A 25,311-nucleotide genomic window follows, 5' to 3' on the forward strand; every position below is an offset into this window, starting at 1 on the left:
ATCTGATGCACAGGGTGACTATATTACATGACATGTACTTGTGTAATGCAGTATTGTTTTGCCATGCTACTTGTAGTGGTCACCAACATACACTGTATGCTGGCATGTGTCATGATTATGCACCATACTTTTGTGGACCATATATTGTATGATGTTGTACTGGTAGTACTGTTATGCAATGACAGGTATGTCATGGACCTGTGCATGTTTCTGTTCCAGGAGTCTGGGGGATAACCTAAGGACACATGGCTGTAGTGAAGCAGCACAGCATGGCATAGCGGCACAGCAGAAATATGACTTCAGCAAGGTACAGCAGTAGGCATGGATGGCTACATAGGTTCACATCTATATGACAGTCTACCAAGGACAATGGCAATGGTCAGCATACTCATGCATTCATAAGTTGTGATACCGTCTGCTACAGGACAAGGTGTGACCTTGCTGGAGTGCATATGCTGCTTATCTGTAGGGAGCATAGTAGATGGATGACTCACTGTAAGGACATTATCCTACTATGTAATGTTAGTACGACATGCTTGTGGGGGACATTTGTCTAGCAGATATAAACACACCCTTGAAACAGATCCTGCCTAATGCTACACAGAGCACCTCAGTGCACCTCAGCATATGCCATCTGTTTGATTGGCTGGGCAGCCATCATCTCAACACACTGCATATGCCCGAGTCCCTCTTGGACTGGAGCAATATCTGCTGTACCGAGGGGCATACAGATGTCTCTGATTGTGAGGGCTGTGGCTATATGGCCATTATGCTAGTTAAGTTCACATATCCTATGGCTTTTATAACTTGATGTATACTGCTGTAACAGCCTCACACATAAACATGGCCACATTCAGGCTAACACCACTTCCAATCACTGCATACAGGACATGCCAAGGCACAACCATAGTGCAAGCTGGCTGTGTGTATATTAGAACACTTACCCATGTACTGGTGCACACTACAGATCACAGTTCCCGCTGCATGCAACACAACTCATGTCTGCTAGTAGTATCAGTGTAGAACATATAATGTTTGTTGACATCAGCAAGCCTTATTGTGATCAGTCATTTTGGGGGCCACATCACCTGCTACAAATAAAATGATGCAAAATCCTAACTATCTAAACAACAAAGGTAGGATGGTAATGAAGGAAATTCCACATTAATTGCATCAAAAATAATTTATTGTAAATGCTTTCATTCACTCTAAATCAATGAACTTCCTCAGACAATTCAAAACACACAATTCAGCTTTTAAATATCCCTCTCAGTTTTGATGACATCAAATACACATCCCATTCTTAAAGCAATAGTACAAATTTAAACACTAGTACTACATATATATATATATATATATATATATATATATATATATATATATATATATATATCAACCTTTTTCATATCATAATACCCGCAAACATTTGTCTATGTTCAAATAATTATAATAAAATAAATAAAATGTTCAAGTTTAAGATTCATTATGCATATTTCTTAGGTCTCATCTCTCCAACAATTTGAATTTTAAAATACACTTCACAGAACAGTAGTCATTCAAACCTGGGTATGCGTAGGCATTCGGGTCTATATCACATTATTGAACTTCCAAAATATCGAACACCATAAGCTCGAACTTGGAAGTTCAAAATGTGATATAATCGAAAGCTCAGAACAGTAAATATTTTCCCAGGGAAAAAATTTGCTGTTCCGAGAAACACACACACAACACAAGCACACCAAAAACCTATGTCTAATGTGGGGGGGCTTCGCCTCCCACACCCCTCAATGTGGGGGGCTGTTCTCTCCACACCCCCTACTTAAATATACCAACTCCTAGATTGCACCACAGTGGAGGAAATAGCGAAGCTGCGGAATGGCCCACCATATTCTTGCCCTGGGTAAGAATTCGATGTTCCGAGGCTTTGATATTGTCAGCATTTGCAGTTTCGTGTTCATTGTAATGCTGGTCAGTATTTTGGGTTTTCGCAGTTATAATATACACCCTAGGCATTCAACCTCAACTGCCAGAGGAGCTCCCTTTCATTCAATTTTAATATCCACAGCCCCCCCACCAACATTTTTGCGCACTTGTATCACTAAATACTGAAAATAATGGTCAGGATGTGTTTTGCCAGGACATTAGTTGTATTTCGTTTACTAATGTGATATTGGTGTTCGTATATACGCTGCCTTAAGTGCTGTTCAGTTTTTCCTGTATAAAAACTCATACATAATTGGCACTTAGCTAAATATATTACCCCTTAGTATCACAGTTATATTTCCCTTTCAATTTATAAGTTCTGTTGTGTATCTCAAACCTGTCTGTTACTTCAGTAAATTTACAATATTGACACGACCCACATTTTGTCATTCCTGAGTTTTGAATGTAAGGTGCCATTTCTCTCTCCAGAAGTCCTTTAATATTGTATTATGATATGAAAAAGGTATATATATATATATATATATATATATATATATATATATATATATATATATATATGTGTGTGTGTGTGTGTGTGTGTGTGTGTGTGTGTGTGTGTGTGTATGTATATATATATCTATGGTTTCACTTCATATTGCCAAAATGCTGAAATATTGAATTTCAGCATTTCAGCAGTATAAAGCCGAAACCATTTAAACACCGACACCTCACAGCCACAACATCGAACACACAGTATACAGCACATAACACACAAACCATAACACCCACACCACAAAACAGTGAAATACAACACAACACCACACAGACACACACATACACTACACATATGCAGGGGAGCAAGCCCCTCTGCACCCCCCCACCCCTACTTATATATAATAACTCCGAGACCGCACAAACAGGCAAAAAAAATAATCACACACAGCAAACACACACGCTCATACCTCCACCTCCCTACCCTGACCCACTCGTACAAGTTACAAAAACAGTCCCACACACTCACTCACCTTAAAATGCAGACACAATCCCAGCCGAACACTTCCGTATAATATCAAAAATGCATAAGTGCGAATTCGACATAGTCCTATTCGCGATTATGCACTTTCATTATTTAGAGGTTTCGGCTTCATGGACACGGATTGCTGAAATTCGATATTTCAGCAATTCGTGTTTATGAAGTGAAACTATATATATGTATAGAGTACTAGTGTTTAAATTTGTACTATTGCTTTAAGAATGGGATGTGTATGTGATATCATCAAAATTGAGAGGGATATTTAAAAGTTGAATTGTGTGTTTTGAATTGTCTGAGGAAGTTCATTGATTTAGAGTGAATGAAAGCGCTTACAATAAATTATTTTTGGTGTGATTAATGTAGAATTTCCTTTATTACCATCCTACCTTTCTTTTTTATAGTTTGTGGTTATTTTATTTGAAAATCCTATGTCTAAGTTACAAAGGTTATCATACGCATGTCACATGGATATATATATATATATATATATATATATATATATATATATATATACACACACACACACACACACACACACACACACACACACACACACACACACACACCATGTTGGGCTGCAGTGAGATTAAATCCCCTATTTATCTAGGCTTATACAATATAGATCACAGTACTTATCGCATGTGCCATGGCTTACAACCGAGACTACACTGTCAGCTGGTAGTGTTAAGGTGGCTGACATCATCAGGCATTGTAGAAGAGGGCAGTTTGGAAGCAAGCACCAAGTTACAGGCCCAAAATGTACATAACCTTTCCTGTTGGATATTGCAAGTGTGTGTGTGTGTGTGTGTGTGTGTGTGTGTGTATATATATATATATATATATATATATATATAAACACACACACACACACACACACACACACACACACACACACACACACACACACACACACACACACACACACACACACACACACCAAGTGGGCTGCAGTGAGTTTAGAACCCCTACCTATCTAGGCTTATACACTAGAGATCACAGTACTTATTACATGCACCACAAGTTAAGTCTGTTATATATGGGACTGCAGGCACAGTATTTGTGTATTACACAAAGTAGGCTTGTGTTGAACAGCATCTGTGGCCTGCAGAGTAATATTGGTTCATACTGTTATCTGTGTCTAGTATCCTAGCAGTGAGATAACTGTTGTTATCCTAGCTATGTGTCTACAGTTACCAGTATGGCCATATATGGCTGCTTGCAGTTAGATAGGTGACACTGTGGGCAGGGACAATGTGCCCTGTCCATACCTGTATTGACACCATTATACATTACACCACCTGCTCACCTGTGTCTGTCTCCTTGGTGACATCCAGCAGGCATAGGGGTATGTAGGTAAGTGGATTATGCACTGTTGTGCCCTTAGTTTAGATCCTTTGAGCAACATTATGGCTGAGTGATAGTGCAGTTTACTCACCATTATTAGGGTATGTCAGACAATGTAGACATCCACACACATATTTATGTATATAACAGGGATGTATATATAAATGTAGCTGTGTGTGTGTGTGTGTGTGTGTGTGTGTGTGTGTGTGTGTGTGTGTGTGTGTGTGTGTGTGTGTGTTTATGATATGTATATGTGATTTGCAGATATATGGGGGGAGTCTATGAATCATCTTAATATATATATAGCTATATATATATATATATATATATATATATATATATATATATATATATATATATATATATATATATATATATATCAGTATATATCTATTTGACGCTACATAGCGATAGATATACTATGCATGTGAGAGAGCAATACTGACAGATGGATATGTATCCATATATGTCTGCGTGTAGACACATTTATACATAACAGGTCATTTTGATGAAGGTCATTTTAACTAAGTGTATAGGAATGCTCACCAGTGGGACTGTCAGTGCTTATAATGTAACTCCAGGCCACACCTACCTGTATTCCAGTCAGGGATTTTGTATGTTACAGACATTAACATCCTCCTCTATTTCTGCAGTACTGCACTTCACTCAAAATGTCCACAGCATTCCCCAGCTGTGTTCTGTACTTAATATGTGACTGAGGTTGGTGATGTTACACCACCAACAGACTGACAGTCTGCATACCTCTCAACTGTCCTTATTTCCACAGAATTTCCAGAGTTTTACCTCATGTTTGGTCTTTTCCTCACACATTTGTGGTCTTCTGATGTTTTATTGAATGTTGACATCAATACATTCTACTAACTACAGACAAACAGTTGCATGTCAGACTTTATATCCATCAGAATCTATGTATCAGTGCAACACTTTCACTTCCAGCAAGGTTTATGTGACCAATATTTAAACTCTGTCCCTATGTTTGGGCCTTTGTCCCCCCAATCTTTCTTGCATAGTCCAGATTTCTTGCAGTAAGAGGTTGAGAGGTATGACATTCTGTGAAAACACCAACATAATACTACCTCACATACAAAAGAGAGTAATTCCAGATTAGAACCATCAACACCATCACCAATGCTAGCTTCCCTAGTCCACACAGGTCACTAGACAGAGAGGAGCCATTCATCACACAATCAACAGCATATATATATATATATATATATATATATATATATATATATATATATATATATATATATATATTGTTATCCTGCATGAAGAGAGACATACGATGTGTGAGTGCTGTCTATGTTACAGCCCTGAGATTGACTGGTCCACTAATATACCATAGGTGATTTTCTGTTAAAGTGGTTATATGGGTACACTGCTGTGTTGGGGTGGGGGAACAACAGCACATGATTAGCTTGGGTAGACAATAGTCCAAATATTGTGTGCACATTGTTTGACATCTCCCTTGCCTGATGTTGTGAATATTCCAACCACGTGGAATAGTGAAAATTATGGAAGACATACTATTGGACTGGGTATCAGTTGTCCTATGTGGATGTTACCTCTGACCAAATAGCCCACTATATTTCCTTGCATAACAGCAGCAGAGCCATACATATGATACCTTATTATAGTAATCCTTACAATTAGTGTGTAGGTTAGAGACTTACCTTGAGAATGCAGCAGTTGACAGAACTGTAGTTCAGGGTTGACTCTGTGTGATGCAAGCGGTACACAGCCAATGCATGGATAGTTACAGGTTGTGTAGTTGCCTGACATCAGCTATTTTAATATATGTATGTGAGTAGTAGTATGGTGTCACTCTCTAGGACCCTAGGCTGTCAGTGAATGTGCTACGCCTTGTCTCTTGGCCAATGCCGGAGCATAATGGGCATGCCTATGTCTGCCTACAGGGACATTATCAGGGGGCTCCTCCTCCTAGTCATCCTGTGAGTGTGGCTGTGGTGACCTAGGCACTGTTGGGGGTTGTGTATCCCTTCCTTATGCTGATCCTGCTGCAGCTGTTTCCACAGGGTCGTATTGTGTAGCGTGGCACACACTGTGAACATATGTGCACATGTGGCTGGAGAGTACTGCAGAGCTCCACCAGATGTATCGAGGGACTGGGACCATGACTTCAGCAACCCAAACACACACTCTATGATGTTCCTAGTTTGTGCATGTGCTTCATTATGGTGTTCTTCTGTGAGTATGTTTGCATTTCTGATGGGTGTTATCATCCATGGTTCCAGTGCGTAGCCAGCATCCCCCACTGAATGGCTGTGTGCGATGCCCCCATAGCAAACATTTGGTACAGCTGTGATATATGCCAGATATGGAATTCATGATAGCTGCCAGGGCTGCCAGCACACACAAGGAGCAAATTACATACAAATAATTGGAATTTATGGGAGCAGTACTTGCAGAATAATGTTCAGAAGTGGGAGTGAAGTTTAAGGGAAGGCAGGTACTAAGTAAATTTATGTAATGTTGGACTAATTTAAAGTTGTCATAAAGAAAGAAAAGATATATATATATATATATATATATATATATATATATATATATATATATATATATAAAGTACAATGTTTGCACATGAAAACATGTTAATATGGTTTGTTTTCTTTTCTGTTAATGTATGGGTACCTACGTCTTGAGTGATAATTTAATGAAGGTATATAAAAACTATGGGTGTAACTTAGAAAAGACCATTGCTTTCACTTGTCAGTGTGGAATCAGCAAATAGAACCCCCAGGACATGTGAATGGCCTGGCCTAGTAGCACCTGACCTTTATCTACCTCAACTGAGCATATGCAAAGGCATTACAGAACTACAGATCACTAACCAGCACAATGATTTGAATGTATCTTCCTCTGTCTGTTCTAGGATATATAAATGTTAAAGTGAACATGTTACTGAGAGTGGATTACCCCTTCCATTTGCCATACTGCATTTAACTATTAACAGATACCTGAAGCCCTAATGTGCTTTTACACACTTGAAATACTGTAAAATACAGAAATGACAGAAGATCTTTATCTTTACATAATGAGAAATGTATGGTAAGTTTTCTGGATTTATCACATTCCTCTTCAGCTAAAAAAATATCTGTGTGAGGTGACCCACTTTGGTTATAAACCATGCTGGGTTAAAGTAAATTCCAGACTTTCTAGATAATGGTAAAATAAATTGCTCAATGCTGCTTTATTTCTGGGTTTGGAAATGCTCACCTTCAGAAATATTCTCTTAAGCTTTTCTGATGTTTGCATGTGCAGTCTGTCTGAATGAGTATACTGGTTATACTGGTATTAATCAGGTCTTCGTGGGAATCACAATATAGCGATAGTAATCCAGAGCCTGGTGTTAGACTATGAGGAACATTAGGGGGCAGATCCACTGTGAATATAGTCATAGGCATAGCAGCAGATATCAAAAGTGCAGCTCTAATCTCTGTCAGGCATTTTTCAGGTATGGCATGCATGCTAGGTGTTGACATTGTGCAATCCTTGGTTCTCAAATTTATAAAATATAGTATGGGGGGGATGGAGAGTAGCACCCTTAAACTACTGTACAGGACAATGTTTCAGACTTACCTCCTAGCTGGTGATAACAAGATCAGGTATTGGAAGAAATCTGTTGCTATCTGTTGTGGCTCTTGGGCATTTATTTTTTCTACATGCATTTTGCTCCTACACTTGACAATTAATCTTCCATTGTCAGACTTGAACTTACTCATTCCCAAGGGGTGGTGCTCTGTCCAGATCTACAAAAGAGCCATCTGGGGGTGGGGGTGTCATTCAGGCAAACATGAGGGTTGCTTGTGTCCTTGCTGACATCTCACCAGTGAGGGCAGTTTTACTTATCATACAAATCCCTCCTATGAGTCAGAATACATTCATCCCCATTTACCATAAGGGGCAATGTCTTCCCCTTTGAATGCACACTTCTGTGTGTTTGTGCATTGAAAGCTGCCACTCCTTGACAGTTTGGTTCACCACCACTCCCTTTCTCCAAAGGACTGCTACAACCCACAACAGGCTCCACTCCCACCACAGGATGTTCATACCCACTGCCAGCTCTGACATGTGCCATCCACTCCCCCAGAGGATGGGCATACTAACTGCCAGCTGTGACAGGTGCCATCCACTCCCTCACAGGATAATGCATACCCACTGACAGCTCTGACAGGTGGCATCTACTCCTTCACAAGATGCACACACCCATTGCCAGCTCTGACAGGTGCCAATCCATTCCCCCACAAGATGGGCATACCCACTTCTAGCATACCTATGGGCAGGTCTGACAGGTGGCATCCACTCCTTCACAGGATGTGCATACCTATTGCCAGCTCTGGCAGGTGACATCCACTGCCCCATAGGATGTGCATACCCACTGCCAGCTCTGACAGGTGCCATCCACTCTCTCACAGGATGGGCATACCCACTGCAAACTCTCACAGGTGGCATCCACCCCCTCACAGGATGTACATACTCACTGCCAGCTCTGACAGGTGCCAGAGACAATAATGGAACTGAGGTCGGCTGGATCACAATCGAGGCTTTATTATTCTGTGCCACTGGAGTTGCTTATGGCCAAAAAATGTGGACAACAGCATATAAATGACCAAAAGGTTAAAATCCCGAAATTAAAGCTGAATAAAACATGTATTACCTGCTAGCTTGGCTATCAAAAGGGACTCTTAATACTTTAAAATGTTGTCTGAGACAGACTGCTAGCAAGACAAATTTAGCTCATATAATTTGAGAGGATACAATTTTTTTTCAAGGTCATGAAGTAGCTGACTAAAGCCCAGATTGATCCTCTTCCTGGAGTACAATGGTGTTTTCATCATCAAATATTGTGATACTGAAGTTCCTTCCAGCACCATCATGAAGTTGCAGGACTATTTTGTGCACCTTCTGACAGCAACTGCCTCTCCCTAGTCCTGCGGTGATGGATATCAAGCACAGCACAAAACTACGCAGTGAAGAAAGATTCATTCTGAAGGAGCTGCAGGGCTGCTCAAACCTCATGGTTGGTCAACACCACCACCATATGCAAAACTGTTGACTGCTTCTACCTCTCAGTTTTACAGCTAACAAGAAAGGAACTTTTTTGCTGGTTGTAATAAGTATTAAACTGTGTCACTTGACTGGTTTGTATTACATATGTTAGGAGCTGGGATATGGTAGATAGTCCACATAGTAGAACATTATTCTGATCAAAGGAATAGGAGCACATCAGACTATGTGGATTGGCTGCTACTTAAGAGGTGGCATGTAGATAAATTAAAGTTTTTATTACAGGGCCCTAGGGACCAGCTTAGAGCTATAACTCAAATTTTTACACACCTTCCTGACCATCTATTCTCCCAGATGCCCGGTTGTATGATTCATTCTCTTTTTTTTAATCTTGACAGTTACCATCTGCAATCACCCCACTGGGGCATCCTCCTTTTGGAACAGAATTACCTGTTGGCATTTCACCTTATTTGTTCAGGCCCTCTCTAAGACCAAGAACACTGCATCAGTGGGCCCAGATAATATCCCAGGATGCCTTCTAAATAGCATGTAACATGACATATCAGGGCCTCTGGAACTGCTATTTAACTATAGCCTTCAAACAGGCTTCATGCCTCATGAATGGAGAAAGGCAACAGTCATCCCTCTGCACAAAGATGGGCTATCTACAGACCCTGGAGACTACAGACCCATAAGACTCACTAGTCTTATATGTAAAGCCATGGAAATAATTATCATGGAGATGATCAATAGATATATAGTAAACCTCCAGACACTGGACCCAACTCAGTTTGGTTTCGTAAAGGGCAGATCATGCCTACTCAACCTGGTGGACTTCTTTGAGAAGGTCACCAAAGCAATGGATGAGGGCAAAATTGTTCATACTGCCTACCTTGACCTGGCCAAGACATTTGACACAATTCCCCACTCGGGCATTGTTGACAAACTCATTAGGTTAGGTACAAACCCGTATGTCACCCTGTGGATAGCCAACTGACTCACAGACAGGACCCAGGAAGTTAGAACTGGGGAGTCCACCTCTACAAAGTGGCCAGTCACAAGTGGAGTCCCTTAGGGATTAGTCCTTGGACTGCTCCTTTTTGGCATTTACTTCTCAGAAGTCAAGGCCAATGTCAGTGGCCTCTGGCTGACTAAATTTGCAGATGATTGCAAATTAGAAGCTGTCATTGAATCTCACACTGACACAAATGTTCTCCAGGAGAGACTGACACAGACAAACAACTGGTGTCAGAGTCATGGACTAAAATTAAATGCCAAGAAATGCATAAAACTATCCTTTGGGAAGTCATCCATCCCTGGTAACTATCATATTGACAACACACCCTTTAGAGTTGACCCCGTAGTCAGGAACTTAGGGACACATATAGATAGTAATGTAGCCTTTGATCATCACGTGTCTATGGTGGTGAGGAAATCATTCTATGTTGCTCAACTTCTAAACAAAGGTATGGCATCTAAGTCTAAGGAGGTCATTGTTCCACTGTATTCAGCATTCGTCAGAACTATCATTGAGTACAATGCCCCCTTTGGTATGTACCTATCCAGGCATATCCAACAAATGGAACATCCAAAGAGGTCCCTCAATAAAAGAATACAGGGCATAAGTAATATGTCCTATGCAGACAGCCTCTTGGCACTATCCCTGTAGTCTGTCTCTTACAGGCTTTTGAGGGGAGATCTATGCCTGGCATACAGGGCATTGTCAGACCCCACTCTGATGGACCTTCTGCATATCCACAAAACAATTAGTACCAGAATTACTGGTTCTAAAGACTTAAATCTTGCCTATCATATAAATAGGACCTGCTGAAAAGATAGGTATGTATCCCAGAGACTACCCCATCTATGGAATGGGCTCCCCATCCATGTGAAGCAAAGTTCCTCCCTAATCTAATTCAAGTGCAACTTGGACATGCGGATGGGAAACCAGAAATTCAACCCTGGTTTGGCACCGATGTTTGTGATGTAAACAGGTAACCTGCAAATGGTTCATCTCGCAGGCCGTTTACATTTATCAAGGGTATCAGAATTCATCAGAGATTTGGGATGCATGGCTAGGCTTAAAAAGGCCCTCACGGTTGTTAGCCTAGTAAACACCTATGAACCTATCAGGGCATGAGAATCAAGCTCTGGTGATCATCTGATGGGCTTTATGGCTTTTTATTTTGGTCCTAACTTGCCATCAGTGGATGACCTACACATTTCCAGACAAAAGGGCCTGGAATGCTTTCCCTTTTTATGTGGACACTCTTACACATGTGCCATGAAAGCTATTGTATAAACATGGCTTGACAGAGACACATATATGCTGTTGTCCCACACTCTGTATGCTGAATAGCTGTCTCTTTCAGTAAGTGCTGCCATTGCAGTGGCCTGACTTCCTCTGTCCTCCCTCCCCTATGATAGATCACTCCCACCCACCTTTATCAGTTCTTCTAACACTTGTGTCACTAGCTGAGTCCAGGTGACTCATCTTTGTGGCATTGGTGGATTGGTGGAACTATCCATTTGTGTCATGGAGATGATAGCGCTATCATTTTGTTTTACTAACTTCTAGTTACAATGCCGTTGCCTAAGCTGGGAATGGAATTCCATTTCTGTTTTCTTTCTCCTTCATATCACAAACACATTAAATATGAGAAAGTACTTTTCCACATGAATGCTTAGTTTTAAAAAAAATGACACTATGCCTGATTTGAATGAGTCAGTTTCTGTTTATGCTAATACCTGCATAAGGCCCATTAAGCTGGAAGAAGCTCCCATTATGGTTTACATGACTGATTTCATATGCTGCGGAATACAGTAAAATATATTTTACAAGATAATAAAAGAGAGAGAAAGAACCTAAATTATAGTTTAATTAGGATGACATAAAATGACTGAAACCATATAAAATGTTTGTGGGCAGCTAATATTACACCTAAGCATATAAAATAAAAACAAAGAAGACTTTCTGTTAAATGTGTGAAGTAAAATTATGCTCACACAGTATTACAATTTTTGCAGATGTCTTCATTTACTGACTCAGTTCCAGATACGAGTATTATGTTATGTTATTATAGCAAGTAGAATCACATTTTCAGTAAGGTTTTTACTGACGACGTGTTAGTATGTATAGCGCAATAAGAAAAACAGAATAGAGAACTTTTAGAAGACTGTGGAAATATTTACAAAATATTTTCTCTTGCTATAATGGCTGATATAGAAATTCCAAGGTACTTCAATGCTTGTTGTATCCATATTACAAGCCAGCATACTAACAAGAAATGAATTTATCAAGTCAGCATATACTCACGTACACACACAAGCACATGCAAGCATGCAACTCCCCCCACACAGATGAGCCCATGCACCTCCCATACTCTCTCACATGAGCGCATTCACATAGTGCAGATATAGACAGACAGAATGACACACACACACACACACACACACACACACACACACACACACACACACACACACACACACACACACACACACACACACACACATACTCACTCACTCACTGATGCAGGCACATGCGCACACAAGTATCTGTTAATAACCAGCTAATTCTCACCTTATATATGTACTTAATCCACCTTACTAGAGCAGTCAGCTTTGGGTCTATATGACAGTATCGAATGGACTAAATTACTGTCGAAATGGCAAAATAGCGAAGTCACGGAACATAGAATTTTTTCCCAGGGAAAAAAATTCGGTGGGCCGTCTTCGGGACTTTGCCATTTCCTCCACTATGGTGCGATCTCGGAGTTAGTATATTTAAGTAGGAGCTACATGTGTGTGTGTGTGTGTGTGGGGGGGGGGGGCAAAGCCCCCCCACTTAAAATTGTGTTTAAGTTTATTTATTTTTTTTAAGGAGCAGCAAATGTTTTCCCTGGGAAAAATTCACTGTTCCGTTTGTTCGATATTTTGTTGTTTCGTACGATAATATGATATAGACACTGAACTTTTATGTATCTTAAGAAAAAGGCACTGTACTTGAAAAATCAAGTTATTACTGGGAAAAGTAAATTGAAAATTTATAGAAGTCCCTGATTTTCGCACTTCCGATTTTTTATGTCTTTGGTTTCTGCTATTTTCATAGCCACAGGTTGCTGCTGAAAATAGTCTTTGACTAGTTAAGTTTTCCAGTCAACATGCAAGCAAACAAATAAATGTTTAGTGTTTTTATTACCTTGGCATGGGAAAAAGTGGAATGTTCATTCCAGTTTTAACTAACCACTTCTGTGTCACTTGTTTCCTTTTTGTTTCCTCTGTGAGGAAAACAATTTGTAATACTACCGTTTACAACAGAGGATATTGGCTGGGTAGAACCTACAACAGTTATTTTTCCACTGAGGGTCTTTAATAATGAAACTTAAGAAGATACATTTTATTACTTTATGTATCCATATCTTTAGTTACTTAGCTTAGTTTTCGCTTGATGACCAGGGTAGGAGACTCCTCCCTTTGCATCCATTTCAACTACAACCCAGAGCACACTACAAGCAGCAACCAAGAGAACCTCAGATACAAACCCTGGTGGCATACATAGGCATGCAATAGTTTCAAGAATGCTCAATATGGTAAGTTATTCAGACATTTGTGTTGGTATTCACATGACTGTATGAGTAAAGCTAGCAGAAGCAGACAAATGAAACGTAATATACAATGTATACTACATATGCGATAAAAAAAAAGAATCTTAGTGGCAATACAAATACTAGAGAAAAGATATGGCACAATTTAGGGTGTTATATGGCTAATGTGACAACAAATTTATTATGACTACTAGTTCTGTCTTTTTTTCATTTCTAAAAGGGAATTAAAAGACAGAATAATTATCTAAGAGGGTAGTGATAAAGGGGAAATGTAATTCCTGAGTATGAACATAAGGGAATATGGAGAAATGAAATGCTTATATTTAGGTAATGATTGGATGTAAAAAGCAAAATATGTATCACACATAATACACGAGACGAGTGACCATAAGTAAAACAATAACGGAAATTATGATGAAAACAGCATTCAAATTACAATAGTTTTCTTTATCTTCTTTTCCCATTTTGAGGTCTCTTGTCTTTCTCCACCAGACTGATTAAGCGTAATAACTATTGTGTCTGAAAACATCTGCTTCATAAGCATCACTCTGTCCTTCAAATATGTGATTTCACTCAAATTTTACCACAGTGAAGTGAAGAATGTTAGTTTTAGTTTTCAGTGGGTAACTTCTGCCATTAATGAAGACAAAAAGTACAGTTTTGTACCTACCATAAATGTAGATGTTCGAAGATCCACATTGCTGCAGTCCTTACACTTGGGTAGTCCGCTGTCCTCGGTCGGCCCGAATATCAAAGTATAAGGCTGACGTCGGTCAAGGCGCTTAAGACTGACATCAGGACGTCAGGGTACAAATGCGCATGACCGACGTCATATCCTCAGTCTTTTCTTGCCCCAGATGTCAGAAGACCCTAAAAATAAAGGTCAAAACCAAAAGACAGCAAACAACCAACCAACCACCCTTGCACTAACTATATGCACAATATATACAATATACACAATAAGTACAACCCAACCCACACAACCGCCTCTAACTACAGAGGGGAAGGAGGGAGGGTAAATTGGACTGCAGCAATGTGGATCTTCGAACATCTACATTTATGGTAGGTACAAAACTGTACTATGTTCTTCATCTCACATTGCTGCAGTCCTTACACTTGGGTAGAATCCCAAAGCAGAGGTAAGGGAGGATGGCCAAACTACAAGGAAACAGGAGCTGCCAAAATGCCCTGCAAAACAGCAGTGGCAAAACCAGCCCTGGATTTAGAGTAAAGTGGCAGGTGATAATGCCTAGAGAAAGTATGCACTGAACTCCAAGTAGCTGCCTCCAAAATATCCTTGGTTGCCACTCCCCTCAAAAAGGCTGACGAAGTGGCAGTAGCCCTAGTGGAATGAGGCCTAATCCCAGCTGGAATCTCCTTGCCATGATGGGAATAACAGAAAGCAATGCAAAACCCAATCCACTTAGAAATAGTTTGTTTTGACACAGGCTTGCCCTGAGAACTCAAAGCAAAAGAAACAAACAACTGCTGAGACTGCCTGAACCCTTTAGTTCTGTCCAAATAATATCGCAACTGCCTGTGTACATCTAAAGTGTGCAAAATCTTTTCCCCTTTATTTTGGGGATTTGCATAAAAAGTAGGCAAATGAATAGTTTGGTTTAAAGCCACACTAGAAACCACCTTAGGCATAAAGGAAGGATTAGTACGCAAAGATACCCTATCCTTATGGAAAATCAAGAAAGGCTCAACCGCCATAAGGGCCTGTAATTCAGAAACCCTTCTTGCAGAGGTAATGGCCAACAAAAAGGCAGTCTTCCATGATAAATATTTCAACTCAGAAGTAGCTGCAGGCTCAAAAGGTTGTAGAGTGAGTTTCTCCAACACAAAATTGAGATCCCAAGCAGGAGTAGGAGCTCTACGTGGGGGTCTTATATTCTTTGCCCCTCTAAGAAATTGCTTGAACAAAGGATGAGAAAACAATGGAGGGTCACATTCATAGTGAGCTGAAATTGCTGCAGCATGAACCTTAATAGAAGAGAAGGACAAACCTTTGTCCAGTAACTCAGTAAGATATTGAAGAGCCACACTTAAATTAGGCTCAGAAACATCAAAATCCTTTGCTGCACTCCAAAATAAAAATCTCTTCCATTTATCTGCGTACACTTTCCTTGTACTAGGCCTTCTAGCTTCCAAAATCACATTCAAAACTTGTTGTGGAAGTTGAGACCCTTTATGGTTCAAAACAGAATATGCCAGGCTGTTAGGTGAAGAGAGTGAAGTTTGACATTGAGCAAATGGCTGTCCTCCTGTGACAACAGGTGTGGAATCAAGGCAAAGGCCATGGAGGCTTCGTACCAGACTTCTCAGTAATGGGTACCAGTGCTGTCGAGGCCAATCTGGAGCTATTAAAACATCCTTGGCTTGTCCTGTCTGACCTTTAGAAGTACCTTTGGGAGGAGAGGCAGAGGTGGAAAGGCATACACATGAAGATTGCTCCAATTGAAAGAAAGAGCATCCACTTTCCAAGCTGTGGGATGAAACCTTTTGTGCAAAACTTTGGCAGCTGATGGTTTAGTGGAGAAGCGAACAGATCTATGCCTGGAGTTCCCCATGACACTGTCAATTTCTGAAATACATGAGGATCCAATTTCCACTCGTGGGGATCCATAATTAGTCTGCTCAACACATCTGCTAAGGAGTTCTGTGCTCCTGGCAGAAACCTTGCCTGAAGATTGAGCTGTAAACTGAGAGCAGTCTCCCACAAAATCATTGCTTGCCTGCATAGAGGATAAGAATGTGTTCCCCTTGCTTGTTGATGTACCACATGACAGTTGTGTTGTCTGTTAGAATCAACACCTGCCCTGGAAGAAGTAAATCCTTGAAAGCTATTAATGCAAACTGGACTGCTAACATCTCCTTCAGGTTGATATGTAGATGTTGTAGTCTGGCAGGCCACCTGTCTTGTATCCACTTTCCATTTAGATGAGCTCCCCAAGCTTTGTCTGAGGCATCTGTCGTTAAAATCTGACTCGCCTCTGGCCGGGTCACAGAGAGTCCCTTGTTTAGGTGACATTCCTGAGCCCACCACAAAAATTCCTTTTGAATGCAAGGTATTATTTGAATGACAGTGTCCAGATCCTGGCAGTGCTGTGTCCATACATTTTGAGATACCATTGCAGCTTCCTCATATGCAGTTTGGCATTGGGAAGCACTAGAATACAAGATGCCATGAACCCTAAGGCTTGAAGGACTGTCCTTGCAGTCAGCCCGGACTGATGAGATAGTTGATGGAAGTAAAGGGAAAGACTCTTTTGTTTGTCCGGGGTTAAAAAGGCCATCTGGGATGCTGTATTCAGTCTTACACCCAGAAAGCACATGTCCTGAGAGGGTACTAGACTGGACTTTATTTCGTTCACAGAATACCCCAGGCATCTTAGCACTGCTATCACATATTCCAAATGATGAAGAAGGTCTTCCCTTCCTTGAGCCAGTATCAGGCAGTCGTCCAAATAAGGATAGATCTGTATTCCTTTTAGCCTGAAGAAAGCTATCACTGGAGCCAGAACTCGTGAACACTCTGGGCAGTAGATAAGCCAAAGGGCAATGCAGAGAACTGATAGTGAGAAGTCCCAGCTCGAAAACGCAGATACTTCCTGCAACTTAGTCTGATAGGAACATGAAGGTAAGCCTCCTTGAGATCCAAAGTTACCATCCAATGATCTTTGCCCAGCAGAGGTAAAAGCTGTTGTAACGTCAACATTTTGAACTTGGGAATGTCCAGATAAGTGTTGAGGATAGATAAATCCAAAATTGGTCTCCACGTGTTCCCCTTCTTTGGTACTAGGAACAGGCGAGAATAAAATCCTAGGCCCACTTCTGGCATAGGGACCGGCTGTATGGCCCCTAGTTGAAGTAACAGAGAAATTTGCTTGTGAGCCTCTATTCTTTGTTGAGGAGGAACGTCTGGCATGCCTCTGAAAGGAGGCAAGGTATGGAAATAAAACCTGTAACCTTGGTGTATGATATCCAATACCCATCTGTCTTGGGTAATTAAACTACAATTTTCCTTGAAAAGTGCCAACCTTCCTCCCAAAGGTGCTGCCAGACGAGAAGGCTCTGGCAGCTGAAAAGGTCATTGGGTCTGTTTACGAAAGGACTGACCCCTGCCCTCACCTGAAGACTGTGCAGGAGAACTCCCTGTTCTAGGCCTGAAAGAGCCCTGAGCTCTGCCCCTACCACGTCTAGATCTACCCCTAGACTGGGAATCATAAGAAGGATACGTCCACCCTTTAGCAGGCCAATTTCTACTAAACTTTGGAAGCTGAACCTGCAAAAAATCTTTAACAGTCTGCATAGACTTAGCCTTGTCTTCCATTTTCTTTAAAACTGCCTCAACAGGAGAACCAAACAACACATCAGATTGTAAAGGAGCATCTAAAATCCTAGTTTTAACATGGTCAGATAAATTTTGATCCCTCAGCCAGGCGTGCCTGCGAAGAACTGACCCAGTGGCAGCCACCCTAGACGAGGCCTGCACAGCATCAAAACCACATTGCAAAGAATGCTTACCCACCTGTTCAGAAACATGTACTAAATCTTGTAACTCTTTACAATCAATACCTTCCGCCAGAGCATCAACCTTAGACTTCAACTGTGAAAGGAGATAGTTTTGGTATTTTAACATGTGAAACTGGCAATTCAAAGCCCTCATAGCTAGAGTGGAAGAAGTATAAACTTTCTTTCCCCATCTATCCAAGGCCCTGGCTTGTTTATCTGCAGGAACCGGATTCTTGACAACAGAAGCCTTAACACCTTTAGGCCCCTGGCTAACAGTTTCTGGGTCTGCCCTAGGACTCTTAAAAAGATACTTATGAACTTCAGGCACCCTGTAATACCTATCCGGTTTAACAGGAGCAGGAAGCAAAGAATCAGGATTAAGAGAAGCCTCTGTAAAAACATCTTCCACTACATCCAAAACAGGAGGTATAGCCAAAGGCCTATGCTGGGGTAAAACAAAAATTCCTAAGCCTTTTCCTGGAATCAGAGAAGTCCTGACCTTCCCACTTAAAATGCTCCCTCATGGAATGAAGAGTTTCTGAAAAGAAAAATCCTCAGGAGGAGAAGCAGAAGGAGTAGAATCATCCACATCAGAATCAGAATAAGGAGAGTACTCCTGCAAGTCTTCAGTCAAGACTCTGGAAACATCCAAGCCTGCTCAAAACTCCCTAGCTCAGGCTCCACCCTAGGTCTCTTATCAGGAGGCAAAGAACCCTAATCAGAGTAATCAAATCTTCTGCCATTTTAAGCATATGCTTCTTGGGCACAGTTCCAGAAGAACTAGGGATGACACCAACTGAAGCTAAACCTGGCCTGCCTCTAGGAGAAGCCTTGGAAACAGAAGGAGAGGGCCTAACCACCCTAGGCAGGAGGGGATAGTAACCTGAGAAGCCCCATCACCCTGACCTGCCTCCTGAGAGGCCACATCCTGCAATAACAAGGTCTCTCCCTGGGATCCCAAAGAAACCTCCTGTGGAACCACCGCTCCACCGACACCTCTAAAGAACCGGCGTCCGCACGGACGGTTCTTCTAGCCTAGGCTTAACCGCTTTGTCCTTGTGCTTCTTTGAAGAAGGAGCATCCGACGGCATTTTATAATTGCACCGCTTCCCAAAGACTAACCTGGCACAATCTAATCTCCTCTTTATAGTGCGCTTATTAAATCTAGCACAAGAGCGACACCCAACAACGTCGTGCTCAGGCCCTAAACAAGGAATACACAAAGTATGATAGTCTCTATGCGGTATCTGTTTCCCACAAGAAATACAATTATTCACTTTTTCTGACATCCGGTAAACCACTGAGGCAAGAAAAAACTAAAATATTCCCCAACGGGGTACTTAGCCAACTTTGACTCGGTCTGAAACTCCGGAATCGAAAAATTTCAGAACGCCAACCGGCACTTGCAATACTGCTTCTGCATCGGACCATGCGGCAAAAAAGACTGAGGATATGACGTCGGTCATGCGCATTTGTACCCTGACGTCCTGATGTCAGTCAAATGAGCCTTGACCGACGTCAGCCTTATACTTTGATATTCGGGCCGACCGAGGACAGCGGACTACCCAAGTGTAAGGACTGCAGCAATGTGAGATGAAGAACATCTAATATTCTGATGCAGTGTTACGTACTGTGCATAACAAACAGAATTTTAGAATGTCAGACCAAAGGTGATATTCTATTGCAGTGTGGTGTACTGTGCATAGCAGTTTAACACAATTTTAGAATGTAAAAGCAAAGCTGATATTCTGTTGCAGTGTTATGCACAGTGTGTGGAAGAGAAACACAGTTCTAGAATGCTAGCATTCAAACTGTCTTAAATGAGTACAATCTTGGTACACAGAAAATAATATTGAACTGGATATTTCTAACAACAATACCAACAATGCTATGAAATTAAATCTATGTCAGTTTATGAATAAAGAGGGCCCCTATGATTTATTTTCAAATCATATTGTACCACACAGAGATTTAATAATGCCACTATAATTAGCCAGATAGTGTATCATATATATCTTTCTAATGTAAATACTAGATTTTCTTGTATTTTGTGAATGCATGAGGCATGGAAAGGAGGAAACAGAGACCTGAAATAACTTTGGAGTTCTTCTGTAATAGTTTCTTTAGGTCATCACTGAGCCAAATAAAACTTATGTTAACTTGTATTTTGCTACTGTCATTTATTTTTGACGTTCTGTTTAGTGTCATATATATCTTAAAGAAGAAATAAGAGAATCCTACAGGAAACCAGATAATTAAAAATATCAGAACCATCTGTTTTATTCGGAGTAAAGGATATTTCATGCTCTTCTGTTCTGGTGTACTCAAAACAAACCTGAAAAGGCAAGCTGAAGAAATTAATCACTATAACTGTCATACAAAAAATGTCTGACAACAGTGCCATTCAGGGAAAGTAAGATCTCCAGCTGTACCATTTCTTTTTTTATTTGGAAATATAAATAGATTAGCACTGCGTGTTAAATGGGAAGCAGTGTAAGTTCTAGTAGAGAGTGACACTGAGAAACAGTAGTCCATGTTATTCCCCAGAAGAAATCAGCAAATGTACAGTATAGAGCATCGTACAGGCACATTTCAGAGACAGCAGTGTGTTCCATTATAGATGCAGAATAACAAACTGAATCTTACACAGTGAAAGGAGACTGCAAAGACTTATCAACAAACAGTGATGTGTGCCATAAAATACATAGCTGACTAGTCTAATGGCATACTGCATACATCCTTGGGTAACTACAGGTTAGCAAGGCAAAAAAAAAAAAAAAAAAGAATACATGATTTGGGCACTAAAGCTGTATTTAATCTATGGGAGTTAAGCATTCTGCATTACAAAGATGTCTGTCTCTCTAAATGCAGAGATATAATGGAAAACAAGAGTACAAATGTGCAATTGTACCAAGCTGTAGTCACTGATGTTTGTAAATTATCCACATTTAAAAGAATATGACTAAGCTTGTGGTGAAGGCAAGCACTTGTTTAGCACAGAGCAAGTATACATTATGCCATACAAAAGTACTAACTAAGTGAATCTGATTAGAAATGCAAATGATGCGGGGATCACGTCAGTCGCCCTGCTAGACAGGGGTCCAGGGAAGTAAATATTGTGGGAAGAAATATCCAGGGAATTGTTATGGCTAGGCTTGTATAGGCCCTAGGGCTGATAGCCTACTACCAAACTATGAACTTATGTGAGGTCGTACATAGTATGGTCATCACACATGGTGTTTTCAAAACAAAATTCAAGTTGCAGGCTCACCAGTTCCCAGACAGCATAGCCTAGATGTTGTGTAACCAACAGTAACCAGCCATTAGCAGCTGTATGTTATACGGTGCAAGATTGCAGACTGCCAGGTGTGCACGAAGTCTGGTGTGTGATATGCGATTCACATTAATGGACTATTGGCAACAGTGTCTATTTTAGGGGTAATGAGACCACACTGCACTACCTTCGGGGAACAGTCATGCACAAGCAATGGTGCCCATTGATTCCCTCATAGATAGACACACACATACACACACACACACACACACACACACACGCGAGTGTGTGTGTGTGTCAGGTGCCATTGACATGATTCTAAAAATCACTCCTTTACAACAATATTGACATCATCTTAAAGGAAAGGGGAAAATGTCATGGAGTGCATTGCATATGGCAGTTCGTATAGTGATCTGTTAACAAGTTGCCTCTTATGGTCCAGGGCTTAATTCCCTCATCATCCATTTGCCAAGTGTGTGACTCTCAGCAAATCACATAAGCAGACATTGCTCTGAGTTAATTGGGCTGGGCTCCTTAATGGGCTCCTGGACTGCATGCCTAGTAACTATGCAAGGAAAACAATGACTGGCATACATCACACAGGGCAATATGCCAAAATACTGTGCCGGCACCAACCCTGGGCATGGAAGGAATATGTCACTGTGTACTCCCACAAGTTGTGGAGTCAATCTGGTTCTTTGCGGTACATCTCCGACCATTTGTGTTAGCATATTCTCCATTGCATAATGTATTTGTGGTCTTGATAACTCAGTTCCCTATGGCAGTCCATATTTGGAAGTGAGTTCCTTTTATAGGTTCATAGGTTCATAGGTAGGTACTAGGCTATCGGCCCAAGAGCCTAAGTAAGCCTAGCCAACAAGGTTCCCTGGCTTACGCCACCCAAGAAAGTTAATTTCCTGTGCCCCTGTCGAGCAGAGCCACACAAGTTATCCCTGGGGTGTATTTCCTATTTCCCATCCACTCATTAAGAATTTTCTTGAAGAGTGCTAATAAGGAACTTTGCTTGACATGGATTGTTGCTTGTTCCAGAGTATAAGAAGTCTCTGGACACGAATCTATCCCTCCAGCATGTCATGTTTATTGTGGTGACAAGGTTTAGGTCCCTAGATTGTTTAGCTCAGAGGGACTGGGATTTCTTTAGGGGTAGCATGTCCAACAGCTCTGGGTTTAACATAGCTTTATATGTTAGGCAGAGATCTCCTTGGAGTAGGCAAAATGCTACAGAGTAAAGCTGGAGTTTTTTGAGATGGTCAGTGTAGGGCATCTGTTTGAGGCCAGTAATCCTCTTTGTGAGGTATTTCTTTGGCCTTTCCAGCTGCTGCAGATGTCTTGTGAGGTACATAACAAAAGAGGCATTGTACTCTATAATTGGGTTAATGAGTGCCAAGTAAAAGGGAACAATGACCTCTTTTTTTCCTGGATGAGAACCCTTTTGTGGTGAGGTGTGCCACATAGAAGGATTTCCTAACTGCTGTGGAGATGTGATTATCAAAGGAGAGACTATTGTCCAGCTGGGTCCCAAGGTCTCTTATCATACATTTGGCGTTAAGTAGACTGCCATTTATGTGGTACTTCATGGGTACAGAGTTTTTACCAAAGGGGATGACAATGCACTTTTTGGCATTGAGGTTGAGGCCATGCCTCTGACACCAGGCATCTGTCTCAGTGAGTAGGATGTCCACATCATTTGGGGACTCAGCTATGGCTCCTAGTTTGCAGTCATCTTCGAACTTCGTTAGCCAGAGGCCTTCTGTGTTAGTCTGTACTTCAGAGAAGTAGATACCAAACAGGAGAGGTCCCAGGACTGAACCCTGTGGTGCTCCACTTGTCACTGGTTTGAAGTCAGATTTGGAGTCTGCAACTTTTACAGTGTGGGTTTTGTCAGTGAGCCAGTTTTTGTGATGTAGGGATTTATACCTAGTTTAGAGAGTTTAGCTATAATTCCAGAATGGGGGATGGTGTTGAAAGCCTTGGCGAGGTCAAGATAGGCTGTGTGAACCACCTTACCCTCATCTACAACTTTGGTGACTGCCTCAAAGAAGTCAATCAGGTTCAGAAGGCATGATCTACCTTTCACAAACCCGAACTTGGTGGGGTCCAAAGTTTGGAGGTTACCAATGTCTTTGTTTATGAGTTCCATGATGATACATTCCATGGCCTTGCAAACCAGGCTAGTCAGGCTAATAGGTCGATAGGTCCCAGGATCAGTGCTGGCTCCCCCTTTGTGGAGTGGGATAACTGTTTCTGTGTACCATTCAGTGGACACAAAGCCTGACACGAGGCTATGATTGAACATGGTGCTTAGGTGTGGAGCCAGTTTGTTCTGAATTTTGTATAAAATGCTGCCTGAGATGTTGTCCGGTGCCATGGATGTAGTGTTTCTGGCTTTAGAGAGTGCAGCTTTTACATGTCTAGTTGTGATTAGAGGGACTCTGCATTCTTCCTGCGTAGATATGGGCCCTTTAGGGGGTGAGAGGGGTGTAAAGTTAGCATTGAACCTATCTGCCAGGATGTTGGCAATATCAGTTGGTTCTGTAATTTTTGTGCCATTGTGCTGTAACTCAGAGCAGATCTGGGTGTTGCCACTGAGATTCTTGACAGAGCTATAGAATGCTTTGTCGTTGTCCATGGAATTAGTGGTGATTTTGTTTTCTTAGTTAGCTTTGGAGGATCTTATAAGGGATCTCAGTTTCTTACTGAGGCTGACCAGGGAGCTCCTCCACTCATGAGATTTTACTCTCTTTTACAACAGTTTCTTCCTTCTGTTGTAGAGTTGGTTTATGGCAAGGGACTACCAGATTGGCTTCCTTTTCTTGGAGGCTAGTGTCTTGGTTCTGTTTGGGATAGCATGATCCATGCACTTGTGTAAGTGCTTATGGAGTGCATTTGTGCAGGATTCAGCAGTCGTAACTGCATTGCCCATCTGCATAGGTGTCATGAGGTTAACCACTTCTGTCTTAAGAAGCATGAATTTGGTTTGGAGAAATGTTTTACCATGGTTTCCTTAAAGGGGGGTGGGGGTGGGGGCGGGATGTGGATATCTAGGGTGATTAGCTTATAGATGGATCTGACCAATGAGGAGTTGGCTTCAGGTGTGGAACACCAGTCACTCATGTTGGTAATCACTAGGTCTAGGATATTGTTGCCCCTGGTGGGTGTGTGGATAAGTTGATCCAAGGTATTGTAATTTATGAATTCCAGAAAGCGTTGAGTGAAGGAGTTGGTACATGAATAGTTTTCCCAGTTAATGGTGGGGTAGTTGAAATCACCCATTATTAGGGTGTTTGGTTGAACCCTAATATTTCCCAGTACGTCAAGAAAAGAAGAGTGAGAATCCTGGGGCATGGTGGGGCTTCTGTAGCAAACTACAGTTTGGATTGCAGTTTTGCCCAGAGTTAGTTGCACTTGGATAACCTCGGATGCATTATGCTGAGCAACTAGCCTGGAGGTGTGGATATCCTTAATGAATATGGATATACGTTATCATTATATTTTGCATTGTATATCCTTCTGTTCATGTCATGTAGGTCATCCATGTGGCA

The sequence above is a fragment of the Protopterus annectens genome, chromosome 14.part0 (genome assembly GCF_019279795.1).
Source record: "Protopterus annectens isolate FY-2018-M chromosome 14.part0, PAN1.0, whole genome shotgun sequence".
NCBI lineage: Eukaryota > Metazoa > Chordata > Ceratodontiformes > Protopteridae > Protopterus > Protopterus annectens.